The sequence below is a fragment of the Oryctolagus cuniculus genome, chromosome 13 (genome assembly GCF_964237555.1).
Source record: "Oryctolagus cuniculus chromosome 13, mOryCun1.1, whole genome shotgun sequence".
Classification (NCBI taxonomy): domain Eukaryota; kingdom Metazoa; phylum Chordata; class Mammalia; order Lagomorpha; family Leporidae; genus Oryctolagus; species Oryctolagus cuniculus.
Genome location: NC_091444.1, coordinates 71,822,617 through 71,848,053, shown reverse-complemented (window position 1 = coordinate 71,848,053; position 25,437 = coordinate 71,822,617). Strand labels below are relative to the sequence as shown.

General features: G+C 40.0%; 1 protein-coding gene and 1 long non-coding RNA gene across 53 annotated transcripts in view; one reads left to right on the top strand and one right to left on the bottom strand.

Annotated features, from left to right (window-relative positions):
- Positions 1 to 25,437, top strand: part of CELF2 (CUGBP Elav-like family member 2) — a 931,997-nt gene that overhangs the window by 804,724 nt on the left and 101,836 nt on the right. The window lies entirely within an intron of this gene.
- Positions 558 to 25,437, bottom strand: part of LOC103350898 (uncharacterized) — a 140,934-nt gene continuing 116,054 nt past the window's right edge. For all 3 annotated transcript variants that reach the window (XR_011381576.1, XR_011381578.1, XR_011381577.1), the window contains one exon: positions 558 to 25,437. This exon is cut by the window's right edge. This is a non-coding gene — a long non-coding RNA (uncharacterized lncRNA).

The following is a 25,437-nucleotide window of genomic DNA, read 5'->3' as shown; positions in this document are numbered from 1 at the left end:
GAACTGATGCTGCCTATAGCAACTTCATCAGAATACATTATTTCTGGAGGACTTTATGGCATTTTTACATATTTCATGTTTATATACATTTCCCTATGTTGTTTGGATATTTCCCCCATTGACACAAATATCAGTGATAAGTTAATTTAGCATGATGTGCTTACATAATATGAAGGTTCTGTAGTAGGCAGTCCAAATTTAATTGAAACTTGGTTTGATAAGAATAACATAACCAATGCACCTAGTATTTTCAAGGTATGATTTTAACTCTGTTTCTTGTCTGTCTCTGTACAAATACACAAACATATGTGTGCTTACTAACAATAACAGATAGGCACATATAAGCATTTTATCACTTGTTACCCAAGAAAAGATAGTATTTGTATAATACACTTTAGATCCATTAAAATATTTTTAAAGATTTATTTTTATTTATTTGAGAGAGAGGGAGGAGGGGTCTTCCATCTGCCGGTTCATTCCCCATATGACTGCAACAGCCAGTTGCTGCTGAGCCAATCCGAAGCCAGGACTTCTTCGGGGTCTCCCATGTGGGCACGGGGGCCCTAGGACTTAGGCCATCCTCTGAGGCTTTCCCAGGCACAGGAGGAGGGAACTGAATGGGAAGTGAACCGGCACCATATGGGATGCCAGAGGTGCAGGTTGGGGCTTTTACCTGCTGTGCCACAGGGCCAGCCCCTCCAAAAATTTTTATATTTGTAGTGGAAAGATACTGAACAAAAGGTTTCCAAAACAGTAACCTCTTACCTAAAAGTAATAAATTATGAACTTTGGTCTCAAATCATAGCCCTCTAGTTTTTGTCTTTTAATTTTAGCAAATCATAGAATAGAACATTCAGAAAAACAAGGAAGTGGTACCACAATGCTTCTTCCCAATTTAACTACTTTCCATGAAACTGCATAGGTTTTTTTTTTTTAAAGCAGCCTGCATTTTTAAAACAGATTGATTTGTTTGAAAGTCAGAGAGAGAGGGAGACAGGAGACCTTCCATCCACTGGTTTACTACTACCTGGATGGCTACAACAGCCAGAGCTGAGCCAGACTGAAACCAGAAGTTTCTTCCATGTCTGCCATGTGAGTGGCAGGGGCCCAAGAACTTGAGCCATCTTCCCCTGCTTTTCCCAGGCCATTAACAGGGAGCTGGATCAGAAGTGGAGCAGCCAGGACACCATCTCGTGCCCATATGGAATGCTGTTGGCACAAGTGGCGGCTTTACCCACTATGCCACAATGCCAGCCCATGAGGTGATTTTTATTAGTGATCAAATTAAGTTTAAATGCTTTGCTTAAAAAACAAGGGATATTTCAGCTTTATTCTCCATATAAGTGGAATTTTTCCCATGTAAATTTTTGAAGATTGCAACATTGGGTCCCATTACTGAGTGGAGCAACTAACAGTATTTACTGGCTCAGCCAACAAAACAATAAAATAATTTTCATTTCCTAGGCTCCTAATCAACCCAAGAACCAGTCTGTATTCCTTCTCTTACAAAGAAATGCTTTGTAGTAATTAGTACACAAAATTGCACATGAATATGCTTAAAATATTACTTGAGATGATGAATTATTACGTACATTTAAGGTGTAGTATAGTTTGACTCCAAATAGCGTAATTTTAGATGAAGTCAAAGCTTAGTTCATTTGTACTCATCCTCTCTACTGGAAGCACAGCTCTAATATGCCATATTCATTTGTCAAGAAACCCAGAATTAATATGATGAATGGGGCATGGTGAAATTTATAGGCAATACTAGTGGGTATATTTCTGTTTGGGATATGTTACTCTCACCCATCCGATAGTGAACAAATATTATCTTCTGTATTCAAATACATCTAAATCTGTATGCAATTTAAATATACTTACATAATTTAAATGTATGTATGCACATTATCTTTTCTTTCTAAGAATTCTGCATTTAGAATATAAGGAAAGTGATTTTTAGAGACCAATTGTTAGGGACAGTAATTTGGGAGTTGGAGGGTTGTTTTTAGTTTTCTGTTTTCCAGTTCACTTTAATACGTCCAATTACCTGAAGCAGGTTAAACAAAAATTTAAAGTCAGATCTGACTTTACAGTGTACACACTTCTCACATTTGCCGTATCAAACGTGGTGAATCGGTACAGAGTTCCACAGCTTGCTCTTCTATACAGCTTTATCTAACAAACATCACCACAACAGCTACAGGAAGAACAGGAAAGTGATTGCCTTTCAGCTGTGAGCCTTTGGTGGACAAGAAGAAATGGGACCAGGCATGAAAGATTAATGCATATTCTTGAAAAAAAAAATATTACAGAGTGCCTTGCTGTTTGATTACAAGCCTCGGAATTAGTCAACATTTCCATAATTCTAAACCAATATACACCTGTTTTCCCACTGTGATGTGAAGGCACAACTTAATTTAACAGAAACCCTGCTGTGCTAAATCTCTCATTAAATACCAAGTGAATTCAGTAATTTAAAGTTGTAGCACTACTATTTTAACTGGTTGCCTTCATATTATGAAATTAATAAGAAATTAATGATGCACTTTGCCATATGCCTTCAATTTCTTTCTGAATAAAAATAAAAGGGATAAAGAAAAATGCATCACCAGCTGACACTTTAAAGCTTTTCTGGTTGTAATCATTTTCCTGCGGATAAAATCCATTAAAATGGCACTTGCTGCCTTTTTTCTAAAGTGTCCAAAACTCAATTTATGACAAGATCAAATACTTCTGGGGTTTTTTGCTATGTAATTTTCTTTTGCAGTTGATTTTTTTAATAAGGAACTTTTATTGTGTAACCAAACTTGATTATTAATATGTAGGAATGTGCTTTCCCCATTGTGCCCCATCTTCCTTTCTTGGGGGAACAAAGAACACTCTGATAGGACTGTCTATTACGCAGTCAAATGCGCTTGCTGTTAGATTTGAATTAAAAGCACTGTCTTTGTCATGTTGCACGTAGATTTGAAAGACTCTATGTGGTAGTGGTAGCAGTGAGTATTGGGAAATGGGGAAGGGCAGTAGGATTCAGGTGAAGGAGCAGGCCTCACCGAGCTACACAAGGTAGCTGAATATGTTTCTCAAGCCTACCTCTTACTGTGTAACTGAAAAAAAAATCATTGGATCTTTTATCTTTTAAAGTTCAGTATAAATACTAGAAATACAATAGTAGAAAAAAAGGGAGCAAATTTAACAGCTCAACAAAGAGTGGAGAATCAGGGTCATTTGTTTTGGTCGTGTTGTCTTCTAGATGTGGTTGCTTGATGTTGAAGCAATAAATCAAATCTCAAAGTATAGTGCCTTATTAATTACTGACATTTCATGAGATTAAAAAACCACAAATGATTTCTGAGTGCCTACTATGTTCCAGGCACTAAATTAGGTATTGGCAGGAAATAACAGAAGTTAAACTTGATGGGACCTCCAGCTGGTCTAGCTAGAAGAATGGACAGTAGACAGATAATTAATTTACTTGGTTTATCCTGTGGTGCTCTTCCATTCCTGACAGAATACAGTTCCACAGATATACACCTTAGATCCCTATTGAGTAGTGCTTTTAAAGCCTGAAAAGAACTTTGTGACCATGCCTGTTCCAGCTGGGCTACTTGATGAGCCGTTGGATTTAATGCAACGTCCTTGGGTTAACTTTTTCCATGGTTGTGTCTTCTGTGTTCCTGTACAAATTTCATTTGCCTCCACTTGGATGTAACAGATTGAGCTTAGCTGTAGCTCCTTTGTTTAAGCTTTCAGATAGGCACAACCTAACCCGTAGTATTAATATAGAGAAAGGTCATATTGTCCACCATTGGATTTCCCAGAGTGAAATCCTTGTAAAGACAACTTGCAAGATTCGTTTTGTTTTCCTTTCTTGACCTAACTTAGCTCAACTAAAAAATAAAGACACTAATTCAGGCCCAGAAAAATTGCCAAGACCTTTTCAATAATCAGATGTCAAGACCAAATATCCCTGTGCCTGTGACAGCATTATGCTTTCTGTCATTTTTTCAAGGTCTTAATACATATTGTTTCTAACAGTAAGGCTTTTTGGTTGAAAGTCTACAGCAGTATCATTAGAGCATTTGCTGTATAAATTAATTTAATTAAGGATGTAATAACAGAGAGGAATACAGTTTTGAAAAAGCTCTTAAATTTTAACAGCAAGGAGGAATCTGCAGAATCTAAATGTCTTGTAAAATATTAATTGCAAATTTCTCCCAGACATTTTCTCTGAATATGCCTTACCCTTTTCTTTGTAGAATTACTACCAATTTTATTAAATGCAGTTTATATTAAGGAGTTACTGCCCTAAGAGAACATTTGTTTAGAGCACTCCATTTCTGCGGTTGCATACTGAAAGGTGTTTTATAATAACACATGCATTGTGAGCGAGGATTACACGTAGATTTGAGATTTAAAAACAAATGAGCCTGATCCAGTAGGAAGGAGCTGTAAATAAAATGGTCTCTTGGGGCAAGTATGTTCACCCACACGAAGTGATGGACCCATTCCAGGCTTGCCCTGGAAGAGATAATTTACCTGTGTGGGTAGGCACTTTCCTCCCAGGTGGGCTTTAACTCAACCCTCCATAGAATTATCCCCCTGTGTCCTTAAACAGTAGAATGCTAGGGTTTATTATTCTGTGCAGCAGAACAGCTTGGCTCTCACTGGGACCAAATTCAATTTGCCCATTGTAATATATTTTGAGGTACTCATTTTCTTTGAGCTGTTCTACTAATTATTAATATGTATTTAATGCCTTTGTTCTCACAGCCATGATTATTATTTTATCATTGTCATCATCATCATTATTTCTGTCATAAAATTTCTCAAAATTCATCTCCTCATATCCTGAAAATTTTCCCCCAACCCATCCCATTTGAATGAATTTCAAACTAGGCCAACTTAGATGAAGTTTTTTCTTTGATCCCTTTTTTAAAATCATTATGGAAGAAAGAGCCAAAACATCTGTGTGAACAGGTTTGAAGCCTCAAAAATGTATATCTTATTGAACACCTAGAGTATTGATTCATTCAATAACTACGGAAGTTTTATTGTTTACCAGGCACTATCTAAATAGTAGGGAATACAGTCATAGCAGCCGTGCCCATTGTATCTAAATCACCAAAAATAAATAAATGAAAATAAAGCTTGTCACCATTGCTTAAGCCAAATAAATGTTTAATAAATAAGCCATTGTATATTTAATTTCCACATGAGCTAGTTTTATTTATGAAAAATTTACAGTTAAGTTTTATTAAAAAGATTCTGTTCACCAGTACTACAAATGTTCCGAAACACAAAATGACTCATTATTGCATATACTCATATGTGATATAATGATATAATTTGTTTCATGTGCATGGATCTCTATATCTTATGCATATGTGTGTATTTTTAAGTTATGCACATTCACACATACACATGTAAACATTACTTGAGTCAAAAAATGCAGAACAATATAACTTAAAGGTACATTTTCTCTTTTATTTAGCTTATGATTGTACTACTCTTAATTACTTCATTAGTCAACTTCTAAATTTTAGGCTTCATGAACTTTCTCAGTTCATCAGTATAATTCTTAAATTTGTTTTTGCTTTGAGTCAGAATCCTGGCTGATTCACAGTGCATGAGAGAGGGTGCTTTAGAACTGCCATTTAATGATGATAAGCCCTGCCTTCTACTTTCTTAACAGAATAGTACAGAGCTGGGTGGGCACTGACTGTATAGCTTTTTTTATGAGCTCCCAAAGAAGTGTGCCTTGTAGGATGTTGTTTCTATTTGATATTTTCTTTAGGTGTGAACTCTTCTTAGGTAGCAATCCAACATATAAAATGTGTTTGCTGTGCAGTGTGTGAGTCAGGACATGCATTTGGTATACATTCTTCAGTTTACATTTGCAGAATTTTTACCTGCACTGAAATCTTTGTAGGACTGCCTAAAAGGAACCATCCCTCTGCTGTGTGTGTTGTTTTTACTTGATTCTTAAATCCTGAAAAAATAAAAGCTAAATAAAAAGTGAACAGTTTTTCTTTAAGATGACTTTTTTTTAAGATTTATTTATTTATTTGAAAGGCTGAGTTAGAGAAAGGGAGAGTCAGAGAGATCTTCTGTTTGCTGGTTCACTCCTCAAGTGGCTGCAACAGCCAGGACTGGGTTACGCCAAAGCCAGGAGCCAGGAGCTGATCCAGGTCTCACACATGGGTGCAGGAGCCCAAGTACTTGGGGCCATCTTCCACTGCTTTCCCAGGCACATTAGCAGAGAGCTGGATCAGAAATGGAGCAGCTGGGACTGAAACTGGTGCCCATATGGGATGCAGACACTGCAGGTAGTGGCTTTACATGCAACGCCACAGCACTGGCCCCTAAAATGACTTTTTTTAATGACTGTGAAGGAGAGTGCCACAGTTTGGACATGAACACTGATGAGTCCCCTGCGGGCTGCAGAAACCCTTTCCCACCCTAAGAGCCCCACCATTTATGAGTTAGGGTCCAGGTGTAGAGCCACCCCTAAGTGGGGCTCAGCCAAGTGTGGCAGGATTGCTCCCAAATTACTGCTTTAGACTAGAAAGAAAAAAGTTGAAGGATTGAGGGAAACCCTTGACCCACTGTTTCCCAATCTGTAGGGATCTGGAAAAGTGTATTTTTTTTATCATTTCTGTTTTTATTTGATGTCTCCAAATATAAAAAAAGTGTATTTTAATACTTCCTAAAAGGCCATTGAAAGTGTTCTGTTTCATCCACCATTAAGTTTTTACATGCCACCTGAGTAGTGAATTGTTCTGCTTTCTGCTGGCAGAGTATCAGTTCAGTAACTTTGAAAGGCAGTTATTTATGTATGGCTCTGATCAACTACAATAAAATTAAAAAAAAAAAAAACTGGTTACTTTTAGCACCTACTCAGTACAAGGAAGGCTATGAGGTAAAATTAATGAGGATTCCTGGTGGTGAAAAGTTGTAAATGCTAGTGCAAGGTGAAACAGGAAACATGGTCACCATTTTTTTTTGGCGGTAAGACTCAGTTGGACAGCAGTTTTGTTTTGCTTTTAAACAGCATAGTCTCAACTACTTACCAAATTAGTAGGACTGTTGTGAAGGCTTGCAGAGAATGTGTGTAAGTGCCCTAGCACTCTGCCTGGTCAGATTTACAAAATTCCCCTGCCATTGTTTGAGGAATATTGATGTGTCATATCATATGAGGGTATGGTATGATGGCACAATGGCAAAATGAAGTAATAGATGTTAGAAATAATCATTTCTGTATTATAGTGCAAGATTAAATTGGGAATATTAAGTGTATTTATATGGACTTCAGCTCCCCAAAGGTTGATAAGATTTCAAAAGAAAATTGGAGGGAAATGAATTGGATTAAAGATCTGGGTGGAATTGCAGAAGAAGAGGTTATGTCAGTCCAATGAAAGGGGTGGAAGAGAGCTTGAAATAAAGCTGGGAAGTTGTTGCTGGAGTATGAGGCGCCATGAGAATTCATCAGCTGAAAGCCTTTTCATGCTGGAGAAAACTTGAATCTTTCACCTGTAAGCTGAGCATAGCTACGGAGACTGTGTCCAATTGAAGTGGGCAGGACAGTTCATAGACTGAAACTTCAGGCCACGAGAAATGCATATTCTGTGGGTGGGTGTGGAGAGAAGTCTCCTAGAGCCCCAGGTTCTTCCCCCACCCACTCAGAAATAAAGAATAACTGAGCCGGGGCACCTGCAATCAGGATCAGAGGGATTCTCAGAGCGCCACTGCTCAGCCAGGTGTGGTCTGGTTTAATAAGGGAAGCACCCTGATGGCTTAGGAGGAGGGAGAGCAGGAAGAAGCTTTGTGTTTCCCTCTGCTTGTTTTATCCATAGACTGTCAGGGTACACAGGTGCTCAGGAACTCTCACTGGTACGATGGCATAAGCTGTTAAAGTTGCTTTGATAATAAAGCAATATTTCAGGACCGTATCATTACAGCTTTTACTGCCCACAAGTCATTGAGATGAAAGGATAAACAATAAACAGTACACACTGGAATTTACAGAGGGGACATGTTGACAAATGTTCTCTTTTGTACTCTTTATTGTTCCTGTTGTTACTTCCTGTCAGCCCTCAAACACATATTCCTGCTGCCATCCCCTCCTCCACCAGCACTTAAAAACACTGGAAATTCCTTCCTTCATCTTCACAGTGAAGTGGTTAGGCTGAATGGTTCTCAGAGTTGTCCAGTCTCACAGACCTGCTTTTTGTCTTCCATGTATTGTCTCCATTCATGCCCTCTTGGGGAAAAATCTATACATGTATGACTTTATTTGGTTCAGTTATTTTAGAGTTCTTTGTATAGACAAATCTGGATCACTCAAGGTTTGACGATCCACTTTAGATTCTCCAGGCATCAGCTTCCCTCTCCCCACTTGGTTGAGAGCCAACAGGGAGCTTAGCACTCATAATTTTTCCACCAGGGAACAGAGAAAGGAAGGGGAAGAAGATGAACTCCAGTAAGTCAGTTTAAGTCTTTGTTTGCAGTCTTGGTTTGACAAGAAAGGGTGTTTAACCTAATGAGGTTTCAGGATTATTGGTGGATTTCTTTTATCTGTTTGATTCCTGTCCCCAGTTAACATGGCTAAGTGAGTCATCTGTGTTTGTAAAAGGCTTTATGGGGTTGTTTATTTGTTATCCCTTCTAAAAATATTTCAGGTGATGTATTGATAGCATTCACCTTGTTACGCCGAGGACACTGAGGTGCCAGAGATTAAATTAACTTCTCTGACCTCCCCTAGCAATTCAGTGCCACAACTAGAATTAGAAGGCACAGTTACTAAGTTCTCCGGGAGCTTGGCCTCCTCACCATGGATTTAGGCGTGGTGTTCACATTTTCGGGAGGAGGGAACATGACTCAGGAGGCCACCACAGCACAAGAAAGTTGCTCCTCTTTGTTGATTTCCCATGTGGGAGCTCTGTGACTATATTTTAATTTTCACAGCAATTCCACAAGGCTTATGTCATATGGCCCCATTCTACCCACAATGAAGCTGAAACACAAAGAAAACGATTAAGTTATTTGGAGTTACCCAACTGTTAACTGAGTTTATATACAGCTTCTACCCAGTGTTCCTGGCCTATGAAGCCAAGTAACTTCCTACTCTGCTGTGTTTGGGGCACAGGCTTACCATCCTGGCGTCTGCCACCAGGTAGGAGGACTCAGAAGGAACATGATTGCTCCCATCGGAATGATCACCAAAGAAATCTAAATCTTCAGCCCTGCCCACTACTGCAGCTCATAGGATGACATATTAAGCTCACCGAGGGTGTGAATCGTCAGAACTGTCCCAGTTCTGACGGCTCAGAACAACACATGGAAGCAGCAGGGAAATCCTAGGTGTCAGCTGGGTACCAGCTCCCTCCCAGCAGGCCCATGCACTCCCCCGTGAGTCCTCATGCATCCGGAACCTCGAGGCATATGGCCGCAGCTCTACCAGACCATGCTGTCTCTTGCAAGCACAGGTCATGAAAAGATCTGGTGGACAAAGCAAGGTGTTTGCTGGAAACCTGGGTGTAAGGTTACTAACAGCATGCTCACTAAGGGGAAGCTCAAAGACAGTCATTATTGTAAGAGGGACTGCTTTGCAAAAGTGACTGCAAATGCAACACCTGTCTTCAGAGGAGCATAGCTTTACCACCACCATCTCATTGATGTTCCTGTTGTTAGAGTGCTTTGCTCTATCTGCATCCACAGACTTTTGGTCCCAACCCACAATTTGCATTCTAATGCCCTGCTCCATTCATCTGTCCTCCCTCTCCTCTCCCATCTCGCCCTGTCCCTGTTCTGTAGTAGAAGGGTAGAGTGGGGATCTCGGGTTCCTCTTGGAAGACTAAACAGAAACTTACAACCCTAAGCAGGAAGCAGTAGGAAGAGAGCAGGCTGTGGCCTGGAAAACAGCTAGCCATCTCAACATACCCTCATCATCACTCTGATACTCTGAAAACACATGGAGGCCTTTAGAAAGTACTTTTTCTACCCTGTGTTTCTAATGGTGAGGAACTGAGGTCCTCACGGTGAGATCTGCAGAACCATCTCAACTTTTGGATCTGCTGTTGCCAACAACATGGGACCACACTTGTCCGCCACAATCAAGAGTGCAGCAAACAAACCATGCAGCAATGGGACAGATCAGACACAGTCTCCTGCCCACTCCCCTGAACTAGTTACTGCTGTGCTCTCAGCCACGGTGACAGCAAGGTTGTGTGGCAATGATGGGCCTAGAAGCTTGGGCATTCCTGCCCTCCTAGCCCCATTCCGCCATCTGCTGTATTCTGTCCCCTCAGTGTTCTCCCACTTCATCAAGGGGAGAGTTAAGATGAAAAGCCAAAGCCCGGACTAGGATATTTTCCAGGGAAGTTCTCTGGTCATCTGGCATTGTGTTTTCTGTCTTTATATGAATGTAATTGAGTAGATGTATTTTGGAGGTAGAGACTGGATTACCTTCACCATTTTCTCAGCTAAGGAAGAAGGAGCTAGTGCTGTGGTGATTGTCGCTGGTGCAGGCGGTGAGACCTGGAAGTTCTCCGCAATCTCTGAGCCTACACATTGTCCATTGTTAAGCATCAGAGGCAGAAGGAGCAAGTGAGAACAGATGACAGGTTCCTGGAAGCTCACCTACACTCCTGTGGGGCTTAGGGTGTGTTTTAATGTGTGAAATTTCAGCACTGTATGTACTTGCCACACACTCAATATTACCTTTTCATCGGAACTTTTAAAAATGTTCCAGGAAACTGTACCAGATATTTTGTATTAAGTGCTGTTGGGTACAGTGTACAGAGGAATTAGAAAGTTCATTGCATATATGAGGGTACTTCAAAAGTTTGTGGAAGCAGAATTAAAGATGTTTATTTTAGTGTAAAAATTTTGCGTTTTCGTGAGTTTAAGGAACGCTTTTTTAGCATATGCTGCACGTAAAGTCAGAGCAGTCGTTATACAACTTCAGGATCAGCATGTTTCTAACAAATTTGGTTCTATAAGTGTTTCATCCACTTGACTACTGTTTTTTCACTGGTGTTTAGAATCTAGCCAAATAACAACATATATTCAGTTAGTAGAATACAATTAACATCTATTGAGTTTTATGTCCTGGACACTATACCAAGAATTTTATAAATATTTAATCTCATGCAAATAATAAAATACTAAGTAATAAAACAGTTGTAGCTTGTTTTCTCTCACTGCTTGCCTTTTTCAGCTACAAGTCTGTCATCCTAAGTTTGAGAGTTAAAGTCGCTACACCTGTGAAAAATTTCTAAAGACAAATCAATGAATATCTTTTATGGCAAATAACTGATCTAGTCCAACTATAAATATAAGTATGACGTAAAAGACTATTTTCATTTAATTCAGGCTAACCTCACCTTGTCTTCCTAATCCATTACCAAATTTCAGTTTATGATTTGTTAATCATAACTAATTGTAAGATGTCATTTAAGTAAGTGCATGAGCTATAGCAACACTTTGTTCAATTTTATCTTGCATTTCTTCTGAAGCTCATAGAGGCATGAACTGTAACCACAACTTCTTAAACACGTACTTACACACACACACACACACACACACACACACACGAAACCTTTGAAAAAGTCCCATTGAGTCATTAGAGAATCTAGTCACTAAATCAGACCTGCCTCAGAGTTGCCCAGATGTAAAATCTTTAGGTTATTCTAAATATCTGCAGGTTAAACTAAGTATCTGTAAGGAGAATAAAAAGAATCAAAACCCCAGAAATCCTGTAGCTAATTTCAGTGGATTTCTGCTTATTTGAAAGCTATGAGAGTCCACAGAAAAAGAAAGGTCCTATGGAGAGAAACAGGCCAGGTCTAAGCATAGACCACAGACTGTAAAGCTTAGAATGTCCAGCCTTCTCACCTGATAGATGAAGACACTGAAGCCAGGAAGGTGGCATGCTGAAAGCTAAACAATGCGTTAGCGGTGTAGGAGTAACCGGTCCTGCCTCCGAACTCTGGGTCTAATGCTGTTTTTAGAAATCGTGCCCTCTTGTTTTCTCTATACATTTATACCAAGTCATCATTTGAAAGAATCAGATTGCTGGTCTGTCTGTAACCTTTACACTCTATGATGTGAGGCTGTTGAGCACAGCATTTCCTTTTCTCATTTCTGTTTGCTGAGAAAGATCAGTGACTTCCATTGGAGAAAGGCCCAGAAAGATAATAATATTCTTCCTAGATATTATCTAAAATAACAAAGGAGACAGTTGAATTAGTAAGAAGTTGATGAAGAAAAAAAAATATTGACCTTTAATGCTTAAATTTATTTGCTTAAATTTATTTCTACAACTAGAACAGTGATCTGTAAGCTTCAGGGTAGAGTACCTTTTAAAACAACATATTAAATAAGAATCTCACCAGGCCATACCACAGTTGTATTAAATAAGAATCTCTTGGGATGGGAGCCTGGCACTGATATTTCTAAAGTTCCCTGGTTAATTCTTTTTTTTTTAATTTTTTTAACTTTTATTTAATGAATATAAATTTCCAAAGTACAGAATATTGATTACAATGGCTTCCCCCCCATAATGTCCCTCCAACCCGCAACCCTCCCCTTATCCACTCCCTCTCCCCTTCCATTCACATCAAGATTCACTTTCGATTCTCTTTATATACAGAACATCAGTTTAGCATATATTAAGTACAGATTTCAACAGTTTGCTCCCACACAGAAACATAAAGTGAAAAATACTGTTTGAGTAATTCTAATGTCCATGTAAGTTTGATAAAACCTGGTAGAATTATTCCTCACCAAACACAAGAGCTGTGGTGAGAATGAACTTGTTTTCTGTTTCCACTATTCATCTGGATGCATAAGGATACACTGTTGCCAACTGATTGTCTTCCCTCAAGTCTGGCTACTCAAAGTGTGGTCCTGGGACCAGCGGCATTGACACCATCTAAGAGTGTGTTATAAATGCAGATAGGAGCCCCAGCCCACCCTGCCTCTGCCAACCTGCATTTAAACTCGATCCCTAATTCTCACCGCAAACACATGCACACACACACACAAATAACTACAGTGATGGATATGTTAAATCATTTGATTTTGATTATCATTTCACAGTGTATCTGTAACAGAATATCACATTGTGTAACTATAAAAAAATAACAGAAATCTTACAGATGCACAGTAAACTTTAAGAAGCATTATTGTATAGGGTCAGGCCTTGCCAATACTGTTCTCCTAGGAGTCTCTGATGCACACCATGAGGCAGCCTTGAATGTATGTGACTTTGCATGCATACCCCTGCCCCCACTGAGCTGCTGTGTTTGCTCCTCAGTACCAGAGAGGAGAGAGATCCTCGGTTGGCTGCCACCTTCCCTTGTTTCTTTCTGGGGCATTCTGAAGATAGGATGAGGTAAGCTGGCCAAGAAGGATGTGGAATGAAGAAGTAAATGGACATACAAAGATACACTGTGTCCTCCAGCATCTCCATTTGTCATCGTCGTCTGTACTCAGAAACCTACTGGAGCATCTCTGAATAGGACCACTATAGAATTAATGCATCCCAGACTATAAAGAGATGAATGGAATCGGTGCCTTTTCAAGCATAGGTTTTCTGGCCAGCATAAGCTAATTCTAAGGCATGAGGAGCAATGTCCTGCACCAAGAGTTAATTTGTGCTGCTTGGCAGCCCATTTCCACCTCGCGGAAACCACAGGAGTGTAGAATCCCTGCTGTTGCATCATTCATGGACTTGAATTTCCTTACCAGGAAAGCAAAGTATTTATTAGTCTGTTTCTGTTGGTACACACAGCTTGAGAAATTTCTGCTAAAACATTTTCAACTACCACATGAATGCTGGGATAGAATATACTGTCTCACAATAAAGACATACTCTATGTTTGTATGTTTTACAGTTTGGGAGGCTTAAAAAGAAAGTCATCTGCCCTAAACACTTGTGAAATTTGTCCTTGGGTGAGTTGTTTTCTATCCTGACTTCTTGCAGACCTGGAGACATTTTTCACATTTTGGATTATTCCTAATCAAACAGACATCCTGGATAACAGTCTATGAGCACAAAATACGTTGCTGCATAAAACTGAAACATACCACGGCCAGTACTTGGATAAAGTAACAGTCGTTGCTTACAAGTCGAGCATCAGAGAGTGGCTGCACTGGCCAACCAAGTAAGCAGAAAGTGAATAAAGGATCTGTGTGGAAACGGAAGCGGAGTGGGACAGGCTGAGACAGTGAAGACCCATAGAAGAAAGCAGCTGAGGGTCTGACGCCAACTTGATAGTGTGCTGGAGCTACACAGAACAGTGGATCCGGAGAGAGCGCATAGAATGGACGGTGAAGATGACCAGACTTCCATTAGACCTCAGTGAAAACATTCCATTGACTTTATTTATGACAGCCCAGTGACTACCTCTTGAGGAAGAACTCGGGTCAGCTGAGTTTGCATATGGTTGATCCCTTTCATCCTCACATTCCTCTACTGTTCCTGTATTTCAGTATCTGACTCGAGCTGAATTTAATAGATGTGGGCTAAAAACTTTAGCCTTTACTGTTGAGTGGTGCACTTTTGGAGACTTGTAACCTTACTGTTTTCTTGTCCATATCTGCTTGGCCTCTGTGTTGGATGAGTCTCCTTCACACTCAGTCTTGGGGGAGAAAAATCCTGTGTTGGTAAAACACAGCAGCAGGATCAAGTAGTCATAAACAGCACATCAGCTTATTAGTAAAAATGAGCTTTGGCCTCCAAACCCACTTGACCAACCCTGAAATTCTCTTCTCACTTGGAAAGGAGGGGAAGACAGTGCTAAAGGTGTTTTAGTCCTTGAGATGGTCGTTGTCAGCACCTGCTAAGTTGTGCCTTGATAAGACTGACCAAGTAGTCTCGTACTGTGCTCATTTTAAGCACACACCCTCGTTAGATTTTTATGTAATTTGCTTCATAGGAGAGAGCCACTCCTATTCCCAGATGGAAAGAGGAAGATGGAACAATATGTTGCGTGCTTGTCAGGGCTGATGTGAGGCAGATCTGTCAGCTGTGCCCAGGGCCTGGTTCTCAAAGTCTTAGAAACCAAGAGCCTCAGTCCCTTTTGACAGCATTTGTGGATAGATTACGTAGTTTATATTTTGGGGGACATATTCATAGGTATTACATCTCGACTTTATCTCTAAACATGATATTTTTTATAGTTTTATTGTAATGTGGTTATTAAATATTTCCAGTGGCAGCTTTAAAAACCTGTACTGTTAAAGATTTCACTGAAAGAGAAACCTGAGATTTTACACAATTTTAAATAATGGAAGAACAAATGTGAAAGTACTTTAAAAAGTTCATGGAAAATAGAGTAAGAAGATAACTTTATTTTTATACCAAAAAATTAAAATCCATGTGTAGTTTGTTTTTTATAACATGTATTTTGTGTGAATTTTTTAAAGATTGCTCATATATCAGCTGGCCAGATCCAGCATTGATTTTTCAAAGTGAAGGTTGCATCTTGCCCATACTTCAGAGCCTTGAAGAAGCTAAATTGGAGCAAAGCACAGTGGGAGAGAGAATGTAGACATCTTAAACCATGTGCCAGCCCATTGCCTTCATCACACAATGAAGAGAAGTTATCAATACTTTCTCTTGAAGTAGGAGAATTTTGATGTTTTTCATAGGGATAAAACCAAAGAGTATGAGAAAATATCACCTCTTAAATGTTGATGTACCCTGGTTCTATTATCTCTTTCTTGTCACACAATTATTTCCTCCAGTCCCTTCACTCATTCTTGCAGCTTCTACTACTACTGTAGGCTGCTGATTGCCAAATATTTATCTTAAAATTATAATTTTATGGCTGTTATTAAAGAGGTCTGTCAAGATAGTCCACAGGCAATTCCTATACTAAAGTCATTATTTTCTTACCACAAATCAGGTGCTCTTCCTGTTACCTAAGTGAATAGGTGAGCTGACCAAGACAAAAAGCTAGGAACTGTCTTTATCTTCTCTTCTTCCTACACCGCACCGTTCTATCCCCCATTTCCAACCAGTGAGGAAATCCTGTATTCTGACTTTGTGCCATCTTCAGAATTATTCCTTTTATCACAGCTAATAAAGGCAGGTAAGGGATTAAGAGATTTCAACATAATCTCTGAAATAACTATGTTCCTTAGTCTTCCAAAGGCTTTCTTAAATAGGAGAAGGTGGTTTGGAATTGCATTCAGGACCCTAGAGTTGTACATTACTCTCAGCACATTTATGGGAGGGACTGGACACATTTTGACAGGATAAAAAACAATTGTGACTTCTGAGTCTAGCAGGTGAAATTTAAAGTTCATACTCTGCCCCTCCCTTCTTTTGCAGCTTCTAAGACATTCTTACACACAGTATCCTAGCTATATGCCACACCCACACATGTGCTGTTTCACAGTTCTAGGAAGGTAGAAATAAATACTCTTCCATGGTAGCCACTGTATCATATGCTTAAATTTATCCCATCACCTGCTACACTTTATTCTCCTTGAGTGTTGACATCTTGGTCTCTCCCATACTGAGCTTCAAAGTTTTTGAAGAGAGGGAATGTTGGCAGAGAGCAGCTTAATGCCTCATACCATAAATGGTGTTCAATAAATCTGTGTTGAGTAAATGAACTCTCAGAATAACTTTTGTTCATCAACACTCTGTCAGTATTAAAAAGAAACTCTAGTGGGACTGGAGTGAGAGGTAGGAGAGTGATGTCAATCCTTTTTTTTTTTTTTAATTATAATCATTGCATGAGTGAAAAAGTCTATAAGCATATACTACCTTACAGAGTACTTTTATGTGTCCTGTCTAATGTAGTCCTCAAAATCATGCAGTTGTGTTTTTTTTTTTAAGATTTATTTTTTATTTGAAAGTCAGAGTTACACAGAGAGAGGAGAGGAGAGAGAGAGGTCTTCTGTCCCATGGTTCACTCCCCAGATGGCTGCAACAGCCAGAACTGTGCCGATTCTGAAGCCAGGAGCCAGGAGCTTCTTCTGGGTCTCCCACACGGGTGCAGGGACCCAAGGACTTGGGCCATCTTCTACTGCTTTCCCAGGCCATAGCAGAGAAGAGGGTTGGAAGAGGAGCAGCCAGGACTAAAACCGGTGCCCATTTGGGATGCTGGTGCTTCAGGCCAGGGCGTTAACCCGCTGCACCACAGCGCCGGCCCTGCAGTTGAGTTTTTTGATGTGATTCTTGATTCAGACATGAGTTTACCAAGACAATAAAAGATCAAGTGATCTGACTGTAAGTATTTGGAATTGGCAACCCCAAAATTCAAACCCAGACCTCTGGATTCTGACTGTGATGTTCTTTTTTCTACAAGCAGACAACCAAACATAAATAACAAAGCTTCCCAAAGGGCCACTAATGGCTACATTCCAAATCTGTAAAAAATCATGAAAGTATGATTGGCTGTTACAGATTAAACTATCAATAGAGTTGGATTTTTTTTTCTGTATTTCTTAATTTCTCTCCCATATTGTCTCACCTTTTTCTTGTTTACATTTACCCTTGCATTTATATTTTGGTTATTTGGTAAGCATGTGAAAGCCCAGGTCTTGATTTTGGTCTTTAGATGACTGAGGTTCAGGATAAGGGTATTTATGGAACAGTTGAGATGGCATCATAATTTCCCCCAAGCTCTGCCAACTAGTAATTTCCAAAGTTGGTAAACGATCTCACCCATTAGAGTGGAAGGTGGAAATCAAAATTAGACAGTGAAATTAAACTCATAAAGAATTAGCAGCACTGGAGGAGACCTTCATTTGGCAAAATATCAAAGTATTATTATAGAAGATGAGATGAACAATATCAGATGTCTTACTTAGATGTTTAATGGATTTGCATTGTAAACATAGGTAATATGAAATGGCCCTTAAAGCATTTTTCCAGACTTACCACTTATCTAGGTATCTAATTTATATGCTATTTTTTTGTCCATCCTCGTTTGTTTAGAAAAAAGAGAGATTTAATTATTTCACTAATTTAAGTAAATAAATGGAAAAATAATGCTGTGTGAGGTATGGTGTTTATTTGTCTGGTGTAAATGAAGATGTCATTCCTAAGCCAATCAAATCATACATTTTTTATGAGAGGTTGCAACTTGGAGAGAGGTGGAAATGTTAGACACTAATTAATAAATGTGGCTAGCAGAACAACTTGGGACTCAAACTAAGCTCTGGAAGCATCATTTAAATGCAAAATTGAGTGGTATCATTCTGCTGAACTGATGAAACGTCTGAGTCCTGTCAGAAGGTTCAAGATGAAATTCAGTTGGCTTTAAGATTCCAAGTTAGTTTTGAACCTGAGGCTTTAAAGACTGGCTTATTACAGAGTTGGTGGCTTTAGATTGCCTTAAGGTCAAGAGGAAACTAGAGATTACTGAATAAAGCATCAGTGATGGGGCCGGCACTGTGGCCTAGCAGGTAAAGCTGCCACCTGCAGTGCCAACCTCCCAAATGATCACCGGTTCTAGTCCCGGCTGCTGCACTTCCGATCCAGCTCTCTGCTATGGCCTGGAAAAGCAGTAGAAGATAGCTCAAGTCCTTGGGCCCCTGTACCCACGTAGGAGACCCAGAAGAAGCTCCTGGCTTCGGGATCAGCACAGCTCTGGCCGTTGCAGTCATCTGGGGAGTGAACCAGTAGATGGAAGACCTCTCCCCGCCACCCCGCCCCGCCTCTCCTTCTCTCTCTTGTAACTCTTTCAAATAACTAAATCTTTAAAAAAAAAAAAAAAAAAAAAAAAAAAAAAAAAAAAGAGGCAACAGTAGTATCAACAGAGTTAAAGCTTGAAGTGGATGAAGAATGTGTTGTGTTACACATGAAATATTCATTTCCATAGATGGTTTAGAGTGGAACGTTGTTTTAAGTCATCGAGGCTAGTGCTTAATTAAGCCTGTATAAAAAAGTAGCAAATATTGCAGATGCATTATTGGAAATCGCTCCAAACCTTAGAAAGGAAATAGGCTACAAAAATTGAACTTTTTTATGAGTCGTCTGAAAAGAAAATAATGCGGTTCCAATCCTGAGCAATAGATGAAGTTGAACCATTTGAAATGTCAGTTTCAAGTATGGATTCAGCCATACTTGAAGTATACAAGTTTCTCTGTCGTAAATGCACATTAGTAATATGGGTAAAGGAAATACTGGTGTTACGGGCCTAAGAAGGGTCATTATGCCGTTTTTGTAGCAGAAGTTTCAGGAATAGGGAGTTGTTCAATTTGACTAGAACAGAAAGAGAAATGTGGCACAATATTAAGAAATAAGCCTGAAAAGATAGCTTTTGGTCAAAGCAAGAGTCTCCTGAAATATAAGGCAAGGAACTAGAATTGAATTTTTCAGATAATTGAACATCATTGAGCACAGAACGATTTCTGGCCCTGAGTCTTCAACAAATTCAGAAGGCGGTGATGTTGAAGATGGTTTGGAAGGCAGTGATCCAAAATGGTGAGGATGCTATTGCAGGAACCCAGGTGAGCTGCGGTGAAGATCGAGATGGGACAGTAGCAGTGGCGGCAACAGGAGTATGAGGCAAAAGGAACTTTTCAGGAGAGATATGTCCAAACTGAGAATTCCAAGGGAAAGAAAATATAGGACCAAGCCAGAGTGTTATGTGAGAGAGGGGGCAATCCGAGGCTCTTTGCCTTCCTACAGATGGTGCTGTACGAGCGGCTTTCTCAGTCACAGTTTCGCAAGTTTCCTTTGAGTGACCAAAATTCCAGTCCAAGCTGGGCAGGTTTAACCATCCAAAGGGTATTCCCTATGGAGGTGAGTCAGGGATAAAGCCTGGAAAGAAGGCTGAGAAGGTCCAGGCTGAGGAACCAAGTTCCAGGGTTGATGGCTAGCACTCACAGCCGGGCACTCAAGAGAATGCCGGCCTGAGGGCCAGGCAGAGGGACCAGTTCAACACGGTGGGCATCTCCACACACAGGGAAGGCTAGTGGGGATGCTGCAGTGTCAGCCTCTGACCACCACACAGGACTCTGGTCGTGCCAGTTTCCTGGATATTGAGAATTGGGTAAGTGAACTAACTACCTGGAAAAGGCTCTGTGAGAACTGAGACCAAAGGTGGTCATTTTGGACACAGACAAGTATCAAAATGATAGTTTATCTTTGAACCAGACTCATTTCTCTTAAAATAGGAGTTTATACTATGTTTATGGGAGAGTCTAGTATTGGAAATCTAAATTTCAATCTAAATTACCAATAAATAAACTAATGCTAACAAATAAAATCTAATAAACTTAACTAGTCTTGTTCTGCTTTAATTTAGGAGTTGGGCTGGTTGTTCATTACATCAGAAAGATTCAGTAACAGGGAAGAACTGAAATGTTATCGAAGAAATTGTTCACAACAATACTAATTACTAATAAATAAATTAAATCTAAATTAAATTAAACTTAATCTAAATTACAATCCAAGTGAAATTTATTAAACTATTCATTAATGGCTGTATCAGCTGTTATTATCTCAGTAAATATTTTTCATTGCTCAGTTAAGCAACATGTCTAATACAGCAGGTGGATAACATCTGAAAGAAAGAGTATTAGAGCATCCATTGTTGACTTTGGAAGACAATTCAGCCATCAGAAAGAAATCATGGTTAGAAAGGATAGTGGTATATTTTGTACTTAGTGATAAGAGCAAATCATTACCTTTCTCTTAAATTTGGCTCATTAATATGTACTGATTATGATCTTCCAGTTGTTGCACAAAATTCTTATGGTCTTTTGCTGTGATCATAGCTGTAGTAGTACAACCTTAGCAGCTCTGTAATTCTACAGACTTTATGTTGAGTCTTTCCATGTAGCTCCGTCTTCTGAATAGTTTTATACTATCGATTTGGCGGGGGGTGTGTCATTAAAACATGAAGTTCTGGAGCAGGCATTTGGCCTATGAGTTAAGAAGCTGATTGAAACATGTACATCTCATTAGCAGAGTTCCTGGGTTAAGTCCAAGCTCTGCTCCTATTCCATCTTCCTGCTAATGCACACCCGGGGAGACAACAAGTGATGCTTCGAGTGGTTAGGTTCCTGCCACCCACATAAGAGGCCTGGATTGGTCTTTTGGCTTTTCACTTGGCCCAGCTGCAGCAGTTGTGGGTGTATGAGGAGTGAATCAGGGAATGGGAGTTCAGTCTCTGACTCTCAAGGAAATAAAGATCTAACAAGCTTAACTAGTGTTGTTCTGCTTCCGTTTGGGAGTTGGACTGGTTGTTGCTTATATCAGAAAGATTCAGTGACAGGGAAGGACTGAAATGTTATCAAAGATATTGTAGTTCATAATCATATTGCTAAATACAGTAATAGCAATACCTTTAGCAAGATTCGGATACCGTATCTGAGTAGAGGATGGCCCAAGTGCTTGGGCCCTGCACCCCATGGGAGACCATGGTAAGTACCTGGCTCCTGCCTTCAGATCAGCGCGATGCGCCGGCCGCAGTGCGCCAGCCGTGGCGGCCATTGGAGGGTGAACCAACGGCAAAGGAAGACCTTTCTCTCTGTCTCTCTCTCTCACTGTCCACTCTGCCTGTCAAAAAATAAAAAAAAATAAATAAAATTTTTTTTAAAAAGCATAGATTGACCTTTATACCTAACATCCTATAATGTTCCCAAGCTAACTTAAATTAAGATTACAATTATTCTTGAATAGTAGTGCCTCTAAAAGCATTTACTATGCTTTGTTCATAACCGTTACTTTTTCATTCATGATCTGTGCCTCCTCTTATAAGCCTATTCATTTTCCATCTAATTTTAAGAATAAATAAGGCACACTGGAAACTTGTGTTATTATTTAGTGTGAAAACACAGACCCCAATCATAGCTAATAGGTGTAATAAGTGCTAGGCTGTATCTCCTCTTGCTTGGTACGTGTTTTATGTACAGAAGGTAACATAGGCAGAGTAACAAGGATGCCAAGTTACAGATGGGGTTGTGGAATGTTATTTGACAGCCGATTAGAGTAATCTGTCAGAAATGATGACTTAATCACCGTAACAGACTCCAAATTCCCTCATAGAATTCCACCCAGAGTAATCTGATTTTCCTGCAATATTTTATTTATTTATTTAAATTTTTTTTTGGTCAGGACTAAATGGTTACATTGCTTGTTTTCTTCCTCTCTAGTATCCCGTGTGATTTTAACAGAAATGTAAATAGGTAGTGCCATTATAGCTAAAAAGACTGACTTTAATCACAGATAAATGAGTCTGGCTTCTGTGTTTTTCTGTCACTGGATTACTGGCATATGTGAAAGAAGCTGAAGTTGTGCTGTGCTAGATGCATACTTCCCAGGTGACCAAGGAAGGCCATGTTCTTTTCACTTCAAAATAAGACTTCTTTTTATTGTCTAGAGCTTTGTCTTAGGATATTTATCTACTTGAAAGGAAGAGAGGGAGAGGTCTTTCATCTGCTGGTTCAACCCCCAAATGCGCACACAACCAGGAGTTGACCGAGCTGAAACTAGGGACCTGAAACTCCATCCACATCTCACCCACAAATACCAGGGGTGCAAGTACTTGTCTTGGGCCATCATCTGCCACCCCAGGCTGTATCAGTGGGAAGCTGGGTTGGGAGCAGAGTAGCCAGGACTCAAACCAATACTCCAGTGTGAGATGGAGGGTACCAGGCAGCAGCTTAACCCCATGCGCTACCACACTGGCCCCAAGAGCTTTCCTTTAATCCTCAGAGAAACTCCCATACTATGTAAAGTTGTAATGATTCTAATTACTCAGCACTTAGGCAGTCAGTGTTTCAAGTACTGAACATATCCCAGTGGCTATTAGAAAGAAATTATAATTTATTTCTGCTAGGGGTTCCACCCCAATGTGATTTGCCAGTAGTAAAGGAAGAATGACTCCCGTTTCCTTGTTGTTGTCACCTTCAAACCGTCTTTTTCTTTCCTGGCTTAGATCACTTTTATAAAAATACATGTCAGAAAATATGGAGTGAAAGTTTTCTATGTACCTCCTGTGTTAACTCACTTACCTGTGATGCACACGAGTGATTGGGAATAACACTGTGCCTCTCAGTATCGAAGAAGGGTTCTGTTTACTCTGCTTACACCACGGAATTCGCATCTTCAAAGGGCAACAGTTTTCTCCAGAAATTCCAAAGCAGTCTTCAAATAAACAGATCTCGTATAATCCAGGCAGTTAACGCAGAGCCGAACACCAGAGCCTTCTGACGTGAATGACAGCTTACCCAGAAACAAGTGCTGTGTGCTTTGATTCATTTTCTAGGTCCCAGTCTAATTTTTTTCACCATCAGTTTGTGAATAAGCCACAAAATGTAACATCAGTTAATGTCAGTGAATGAAAACCATTGTTTTCCTCTTATGGAATAATTGGTAGCTAATCTTGTATATCATCAGTTTATTTTTTTATCAGTTTGTTATCGACACAGGTGTAGAACATTTCAGATAGCTTGCCGTGTGAAAGAAACCTAGCAGTCTGATTCCACGTCGTAAGTCTTATTTAGAAGGGCCTGAGGGACTGTGGGGTTTGAAGTAACGTTGAACCTCCGAGGGACAGCACACACATGGTTCCATCTTAGTGGTATAGGGGCTAAGGCTGTACTTCCTTGACTGTAAACCAGGATTTTTTTTTCCTTTCGTTCACTGCTGGCTTTTAAGTTTGCTTGCTGCTCTTTCATGAAGAAAATTCAGACAATATGTGGGGTAAAATTTTTTAAATTTTACAGTTTATGTGAAATACAATGTATATAATGTACAATACAATAATATATGTGTATACATATACACATGTGCTATACTGATTAATATATGAGTTGTTTCTAACTTGTGAGGAAACCTATAGATCAAGGCAGTCTTCAGGCCTAGTATTGGAAAAAAAAAAATTGGTAACTTGTTTGGGTTCTTAGAAGCTACTAACTATTGAGCACAGCTGTGTAGATCTGTGCAGAGGTGAGGCTTTGGTCCTTGGCACAGCTCTGGGTGTGAATCCCTGCTTAACTACTTACTTGCTGCATTATTTAACTTCTCTTTAAGTACTTAAATAACTCAGGGAAGTTAATTCTCTCTTCCTTTGTTCCTTGCATGTTCCCATCTCATAGGACTGTTGAGACAATTCAGTTAACGTATAAAGAGCCCATAACAGCTTCTGAAAAAATAGGGGTAAAGTGAGGATTTCCTCCTCCATTTTCACAAAAATTACCGGAATTCTCCATTTCCGTTAGTCTAGCTCCAGATCTGGATTGTGTCAGTGATAAAAGCTGGTTTTGACTGATCTGACAAAGGATTTTTGTCATCTGTATTCTTGAAGAGCTACCATTCTATGAAAGATATTCTAGCAGGCTTGCCATACTGTTAAACATTTAAAAAAGACTGAGAATTCATGGATTCAGTGGACATCACTACAACTACCATTGCCTCCCTCACCCCAGTTTCTGTTATGAAGAACATTAGTGGTGATTGAGTGGCACAGTCACTTACCTAGAGAAAGGGGCAAAACCCTGTAGTTTTGGGGGTGCCTTCCTGTAACAGAGGATCCCATGACAGTAATCTTTGTTGGGGGTGGGGGGGTGGCGGTGGCCTGCCTCCAGTTTGTGACAACTCTTAAAAGTTATTTGGGGCCGGCGCCGTGGCTCACTAGGCTAATCCTCCGCCTTGCGGCACTGGCACACCGGGTTCTAGTCCCGGTCGGGGTGCCGGATTCTGTCCCGGTTGCCCCTCTTCCAGGCCAGCTCTCTGCTGTGGCCAGGGAGTGCAGTGGAGGATGGCCCAAGTACTTGGGCCCTGCACCGGCATGGGAGACCAGGGTAAGTACCTGGCTCCTGCCATCGGATCAGCACGGTGCACCGGCCGCAGCGCGCCAGCCGTGGCGGCCATTGGAGGGTGAACCAACGGCAAAGGAAGACCTTTCTCTCTGTCTCTCTCTCTCACTGTCCACTCTGCCTGTCAAAAAAAAAAAAGTCATTTGAATTATTCGTTAAAATTTTTGAGAACAATCCAGAAGGTATAGTGAGTGCTTTGGGTATTTCAGAGTTAGCTACTCAAGCATGATAGGAACATCATTTTTGTGTTGTCATGGAGTGAAAGAAAAATACTAATTTGTCTTTACTGGCTGGAATCCTTTAATTTTCTCATTTTGGCACTTAGCCCTTTTGTGAAGTGACTTCTTTCCTTCCCCCTTTTCTCTACTTTTAAATATTTTATGGGCAGTAAGCTTATGATATGTGCCGGCACGACTGCTCTCTCAGGAGGTCAGGATAGGTTTAATAATGAGATGCGTAGCAGTGACTCTGTAAAACCCATTTCAGGTTAAAAATGGCATGTTTTATTGAATCTCGTGTTAAAGGTGGTTAACTCATCAATTGGTGATGGCTGGGGTTAAACAAGTTTCAACATGAGTTCTCCAAGGTGTGAGAAACCGGCCTTGCCACACTCCCCTCTGCTGCCTCCTTTCCCCAAGG